Below are 7,423 nucleotides of genomic sequence, written 5' to 3'. Positions count from 1 at the left end.
TCAATACAATGGTCTCTTGGAGATCCATATGATGTAAGTCTTTTGGCGGTGTGTTTGTTGGGATCCGATGAACTTTGAGTTTATGATCAGATTTATGTTTTTATCCAAGAAAGTTATTTGAGTCTTCTTTCATCTCTTACATGCATGATTGCTTATAGCCTCGTATTTCTTCTCCGATATTAGGGTTTTGTTTGGCCAACTTGATCTATTTATCTTGCAACGGGAAGAGGTGCTTTGTAGTGGGTTTGATCTTATGGTGCTTGACCCCAGTGATAGAAGGGAAACCGACATGTATGTATCGTTTCTACTAAGGATAACAAGATGAGATCTATATCTCCACAATAGATAAACGGATCTCGTCTACATCATGTCATTGTTCTTATTGCATTACTCCGTTTTCTCATGAACTTAATACACTAGATGCGTGCTGGATAGCGGTCGATGTGTGGAGTAATAGTAGTATATGCAGGCAGGAGTCGGTCTACTAATCATGGACATGATGCCTATATAATGATCATTGCCTGGATATCGTCATGATTATTTGAAGTTCTATCAATTACCCAACAGTAATTGTTTTCCCACCGTTTGCTATTTTTCTCGAGAGAAGCCACTAGTGAAACCTACGGCCCCCGGGTCTCTTTTCAACATATTTGCCTTTGCAATCTATTTTTCCTTGCATTTACTTTTAGATCCACTAAACCAAAATTACAAAAATACCTTGCTGCAATTTATTTGTTCCACGATCTATTTATCCTATCTACCACTTTTACCTCACGTTATTTGCCTATCTTGAGGCGTCGTACCCGGAAGGGATTGACAACCCCTTTAACACGTCGGGTTGCGAGTATTTGTTATTTGTGTGCAGGTGTTGTTTACGTGGTGTGAGGAGGTTCTCCTACTGGTTTGATAACCTTGGTCTCATCACTGAGGGAAATACCTATCGTCGCTATACTGCATCATCCCTTCCTCTTTGGGGAAATACCGACGTAGTTCTAGCAGACATCAGATACCTTGTTGCACTTTTGTTACTATTACTGTTTCTTGCTCGTTACAAATTATCTTGCTATCAAACTACTCTGTTACTTACAATTTCAGCACTTGCAGACATTACCTTACTGAAAACCACTTGTCATTTCCTTCTGCTCCTCGTTGGGTTCGACACTCTTACTTATTGAAAAGGCTACAATTGATGCCGTATACTTGTGGGTCATGAAGGCCATTCCCTGGCGCCATTGCCGGGGACTGAAGCGCTCTTGGTAAGTGGAAATTGGTAAGGAAAAATTATTACTATGTGCTGAAATTTACTGTCACTTGTTACTATGGAAAACAATCCTTTGAGGGGTTTGTTCGGGGTATCTTCACCTCGACCGGAACCGCAATTAGTTACCCCTCAACCTACTGCACCTACTGAAAATATTGAATATGAAATTCCTTCGGGTAGGATAGAACAACTGCTAGCCAATCCTTATGCAGGAGATGGAACCGAACATCCTAATATGCACTTGATATATGTGGAAGAAATTTGTGGATTGTTTAAGCTTGCAGGTTTACCTGGGGATGGAGTTAAGAAGAAAGTTTTACCCTTATCTTTGAAGGGAAAAGCATTGGCATGGTATAGGCTATGTGATGATATTGGAACTTGGAATTGGAATCGATTGAAATTGGAATTTCACCAAAAAATTATCCTATAAATCCAGTCCATCGGGATCGGAGTTACATATATAATTTTTGGCCTCGTGAAGGAGAAAGTATCGCTCTAGCTTCAAGGAGGCTTAAGTCAATGTTATGTTCACCCCAATCATAAGCTCTCAAGAGAAATTATTATTCAGAACTTCTATGCTCGGCTTTCTCGTGATGATCAATCCATGCTCGATACTTCTTGTACTGGTTCTTTTATGAAGAAGACTATTGAATTCCGGTGGGATCTTCTAGAAAGGATTAAACGCAATTCTGAAGAATGGGAACTCGATGAAGGTAAAGATTCAGGTATTAAGCTTAAGTATGATTGTGTTAAATCTTTTATGAATACCGATGCTTTTCAAAAGTTTAGCACTAAATATGGACTTGACTCTAAGATAGTAGCCTTCTTTCGTGAATCATTTGCTACTCATGTTGATCTCCATAAGGAGAAGTGGTTTAAATATCACCCACCTATTAAAGAAGAAACTAAAGAACCGGCACTAGCTAAAGAGGAAACTATTATTTATAATGTTGATCTAGTTGTTCCTACTACTTATATTGAGAAACCACCTTTCCCTGTTAGGATCAAGGAACATTTTAAAGTTTCAACTGTGGTAAACAAAAGTTATATTAGAACACCCAAACCTGATGAACAAATCAAAGTAGAACCTAGTGTTGCTATGTTAAAGATGTCTTGGAAGAAAATATAGATGGGCATGTTATTTACTTCTGTGAAGAAGCTGCTGGAATTGCCAAACCCGATAAAACGGATAAACATAGACCTGTTGTTGGCATGCCCATTGTCTCAGTTAAAATAGGAGATCACTGTTATCATGGTTTATGCGACATAGGTGCTAGCGTAAGTGCTATTCCCTATACCTTATACCAAGAAATTATGAATGACATAGCACCCGCAGAGATAGAAGACATAGATGTTACTATTAAACTTGCTAATAGAGATACTATATCACCAATTGGGATTGTTAGAGATGTTGAAGTCTTGTGTGGGAAAATAAAATACCCTACTAATTTTCTTGTTCTTGGTTCCCCACAAGATGATTTTTGTCCCATTATTTTTGGTAGACCTTTCTTGAACACTGTTAATGCTAAAATAGATTGTGAGAAACAAACTGTCGGTGTTAGATTTGGTGATGAGTCTCATGAGTTTAATTTTTCCAAGTTTAGTAGAAAACCTCATAAAAAAGAATTGTCTAGTAAGGATGAAATAATTGGTCTTGCTTCTATTGATGTGCCTCCTACTGATCCTCTAGAACAATATATGTTAGACCATGAAAATGATTTACATATGCATGAAAGAAATGAAATAGATAAAATTTCTTTGAACAACATCCTCTGCTTAAACACAATTTGCCTATTGAAACTCTAGGAGGTCCTAATCCACCTAAAGGTGATCCTGTGTTTGAATTAAAACAATTGCCAGACACTTTGAAATATGCTTATCTTGATGAGAAGAAGATATATCCTATTATTATTAGTGATAACCTTTCAGAACATGAAGAAGAAAGATATTGAAGATTCTAAGGAAGCACTGAGCTGCTAATGGATATACTCTTGATGATTTAAAGGCTATGTTAGCACAAATTAATATGGAACATGATGCTAAACCCGTTGTTGATCACCAACATCAGTTAAATCCAAAGATGAAGGAAGTGGTAAGAACGGAGATATTAAAACTTTTGGAAGCAGGTATAATCTATCCTATAGCTGATAGTATATGGGTACGTCCTGTTGATTGTGTCCCTAAGAAAGGAGGTATTACTGTTGTTCCTAATGATAAGAATGAACTTATTCCACAAAGAATTGTTACAGGCTATAGAATGGTAATTGATTTTAGAAAATTAAACAAAGCAACTGGAAAAGGTCATTACCATCTGCCTTTTATCGATCAAATGCTAGAAAGATTATCTAAGCACACACATTTTTGCTTCCTTGATGGATACTCTGGTTTCTCACAAATACATGTTTCTCAACCTAATCAAGAAAGACCACTTTCAGTTGTCTCTTTGGAACTTATGCTTATAGACGTATGCCTTTTGGTTTATGCAATGCACCAGCTACCTTTCAAACATGTATGACTGCTATATTCTCTGGCTTTTGTGAAAAGATTGTTGAGGTTTTCATAGATCATTTCTCTGTTTATGGGAAGTCTTTTGATGATTTTTTAAGCAATCTTGATCGAGTTTTGCAGAGATGTGAGCAAACAAATCTTGTCTTGAATTGGGAGAAGTGCCACTTTATGGTTAATGAAGGTATTGTTTTGGGCCATAAAATTTTTGAAAGAGGTATTGAGGTGGACAAAGCTAAGGTTGATGCTATTGAGAAAATGCCATGTCCTAAAGATATCAAAGGTATATGTAGTTTCTTAGGTACTGCTAGTTTCTATAGGAGATCTATCAAAGACTTTTCTAAAATTTCTAGGCCACTTACAAATCTTTAGCAAAAGGATGTTCCTTTTGTTTTTGATGATGATTGTTTAGAAGCCTTTGAAATGCTCAAGAAAGTCTTAATTTGCGCACCTATTGTTCAACCACCTGATTGGAACTTGCCTTTTGAAATTATGTGTGATGCTAGTGATTATGCTGTTGGTGTTGTTCTAGGACAAAGAGTTGGTAAGAAAATAAATGTTATTCATTATGCTAGTAAAACTCTAGACAGTGCTCAAAGAAATTATGCTACTACCAAAAAGGAATTTCTAGCAGTAGTGTTTGCCAGTGATAAATTTAGATCTTACATTGTTGATTCAAAAGTAATTATTCACACTGACCATGCTGCTATTGAATATCTTATGGAAAAGAAATATGCTAAACCTAGACTTATTCGATGGGTTCTCTTGCTACAAGAATTTGATTTGCATATCAATGATAGAAAAAGGAGTAGAGAACCCCGTAGCTGATAACTTGTCTAGGCTTGAAAATGTGCTTGATGACCCACTACCTATTGATGATAGTTTTCCTGATGACCAGTTAGCTGCAATAAATGTTTCTCATAATACTCCTTGGTATGCTGACTATGCTAATTACATCATTGCTAAAATATTTACCACCTAGCTTTACATACCAACAAAAGAAAAAATTCTTCTATGATTCAAGACATTACTTTTGGGATGACCCACATCTTTATAAAGGAGCAGATAGTATTATTAGACATTGTGTACCTGAGCATGAACAAGCACAAATCCTACGGAAATGTCACTCCGAAGCTTATGGAGGACATCATGCGGGAGACAAAACTGCTCACAAGGTATTGCAATATGGGTTTTATTGGCCTACTCTCTTCAAGGATGCCCGTAAGTTCGTCTTATCTTGTGATGAATGTCAAAGAATAGGTAATATTGGTAAGTGTCAAGAAATGCCTATGAATTATTCACTTGTTGTTGAACCATTTGATGTTTAGGGATTTGATTACATGGGACCTTTTACTTCCTCTAATGGGTATACACACATTTTGGTTGATGTTGATTATGTTACTAAGTGGGTAGAAGCTATTCCAACTGGTAGTGTTGATCACAACACCTCTATTAAAATGCTTAAGGAAGTTATTTCCCCAAGGTTTGGAGTCCCCAGATATTTAATGACTGATGGTGGTTCACGCTTAATTCATGGTGCTTTCCGTAAAATGCTTGCCAAGTATGATGTTAGCCATAGAATTGCATCACCCTATCATCCTCAGTCTAGTGGTCAAGTTGAACTTAGCAATAGATAAATAAAATTAATTCTGCAAAAGACTGACAATAGGTCTTGGAAGAATTGGTCTAAGAAATTAGATGATGCACTTTGGGCTTATAGAATAGCATACAAAAATCCTATGGGTATGTCTCCTTATAAAATGGTTTATGGAAAAGCTTGTCATTTGCCTCTTGAGTTAGAACATAAATCATATTGGGCAATCAAAGAAGTCAACTATGATTTCAAACTTGCCGGTGAAAAGAGGTTATTTGAATTAGCTCATTAGATTAATGGAGAACCCAAGCTTATGAAAACACCAAGTTATTTAAAGAAAAAGTTAAAAGATGGCATGATAAAAGAATCCAAAAGTGTGAGTTCAAAGTTAGAGAATGTGTTCTTTTGTACAACTCTCGTTTCAGATTCTTTACAGGAAAACTCTTCTCCAAATGGGAAGGACCATATGTTATCGAGGAAGTTTATCGGTTTGGAGCAATCAAAATAAATAATGCCAAAGGTACTAACCCGAAGGTTCTTAATGGGCAACAAATAAAACATTATATCTCAGGTACGCCCATCAATGTTGAAAGTAATATTATCCAAACTATGACACCGGAAGAACACATAAAATAGACCTTCTGGAACACTCCAGAATCGTGAAAAAGAGGAGGTACATGATACGGTACGTAAACGGACTCCGAAAAATCCGCAAAAATATTTTTTATCAGTTTTTGAATATAAAAAAATTAGGAAAATAAGAAACAACCAGGAAGGTCACCCTGGTGGGCACAAGACACCAGGGTGCGCCTGGCGTGCCAGGCGCGCCCAAGTGGGTTGTTCCCACCTCGGGTACCTTCCGGACTCTGTTTTTATTCCGTTTGCTTGTTTCCCAAGATAAAAATCTATATATACCCCCTGAACCTATTGACCACCGTATCGCGGAGAAATCTTATGTTTTCTTTTCCTTGTTGTTTCCTGACAGATCCCATCTACCATGGCCACTTCAAGCTCCTCCAAGGACAAGTTCTTCAAGAACGTCATCAACCCATATTTGCAGGAGGTGGTGCAGCACCCTCAGGTCATCCAGATGCATGAGGGGGTGCTTCACATCCACGATGTGCAAGCACCCAAGGGAACAGGGACCATGGAGGCTAGGCTTGAAGCTATGGAGCAGGAGGTTTTCCGGTGCAAGGGGATGGTGGAGCATGGACTCAATGCCAATCACCTCATGATCACGTACCTTACTCGTGATCTCAAGGTGGATGGGAAGTCCATGAAGGACGTCGTCTTCACCCTCAATGAGCAAATCAACTTCCTCCAAAGCCAGATTTACGATCTCCAAAACCAAGTCTTTGAATATGAGGAAAGGTTTAAAGGTATGAGTTTGGCTGCCAGTTGTAGGACTCGTGAGACTCATTCTTCCTCCTATGATGGTGGACCTCTACCACGGAACTCGAGGACAAGATCGTCTCTACTTCATTACCACCACCTTATTCATCACCAAAAGAAAATTGAGTATCGGGTATGGGGACTCCCCTTGGCTTCCGCCAAGCTTGGGGGAGGTGCCCCGGTATCGTATCACCCCCACTATCTTTTGCCTTTATTTATCTTAGTTCGATCCATAGTTAACTTTTGCTTTAGATGAATAAAAGTTTAGTTCAATCCTTTCTCTTTGAGAGTTTGCTTAGTGATCTATCCTTGTAATCATGTGCGAGATATATAATAAAGTTTAGTTTGAGTTTTTGATTTCTTTACTTTCATGTTCAATAAAAAGGAAGGAAAAAAATGAAGAAAAAATCATATGCTAATCTTATGGTAGGTAATGACACCACATAAGGATAAGTATAAGTAGGAAATTTTATTAGAGATTGACAAACATAGCATTGGTCAATGATGCAACTCGTGAAAGATTTAATAAGGCAAGAGAATATTCACATACAAATACACTATCCTGGAAAACTTTTGTGATTGTGAGCCCCCATCAAAATATTATATGCCAAAATTGTTGATGTTGGACAAGGAAGACAACTTAATGATTTATGTTTGTTCATATTCACATA

The sequence above is a fragment of the Triticum dicoccoides genome, chromosome 6B (assembly GCF_002162155.2).
Source record: "Triticum dicoccoides isolate Atlit2015 ecotype Zavitan chromosome 6B, WEW_v2.0, whole genome shotgun sequence".
In the NCBI taxonomy this organism is placed as follows: domain Eukaryota; kingdom Viridiplantae; phylum Streptophyta; class Magnoliopsida; order Poales; family Poaceae; genus Triticum; species Triticum dicoccoides.
Note: the sequence above shows the minus strand (reverse complement) of the source record.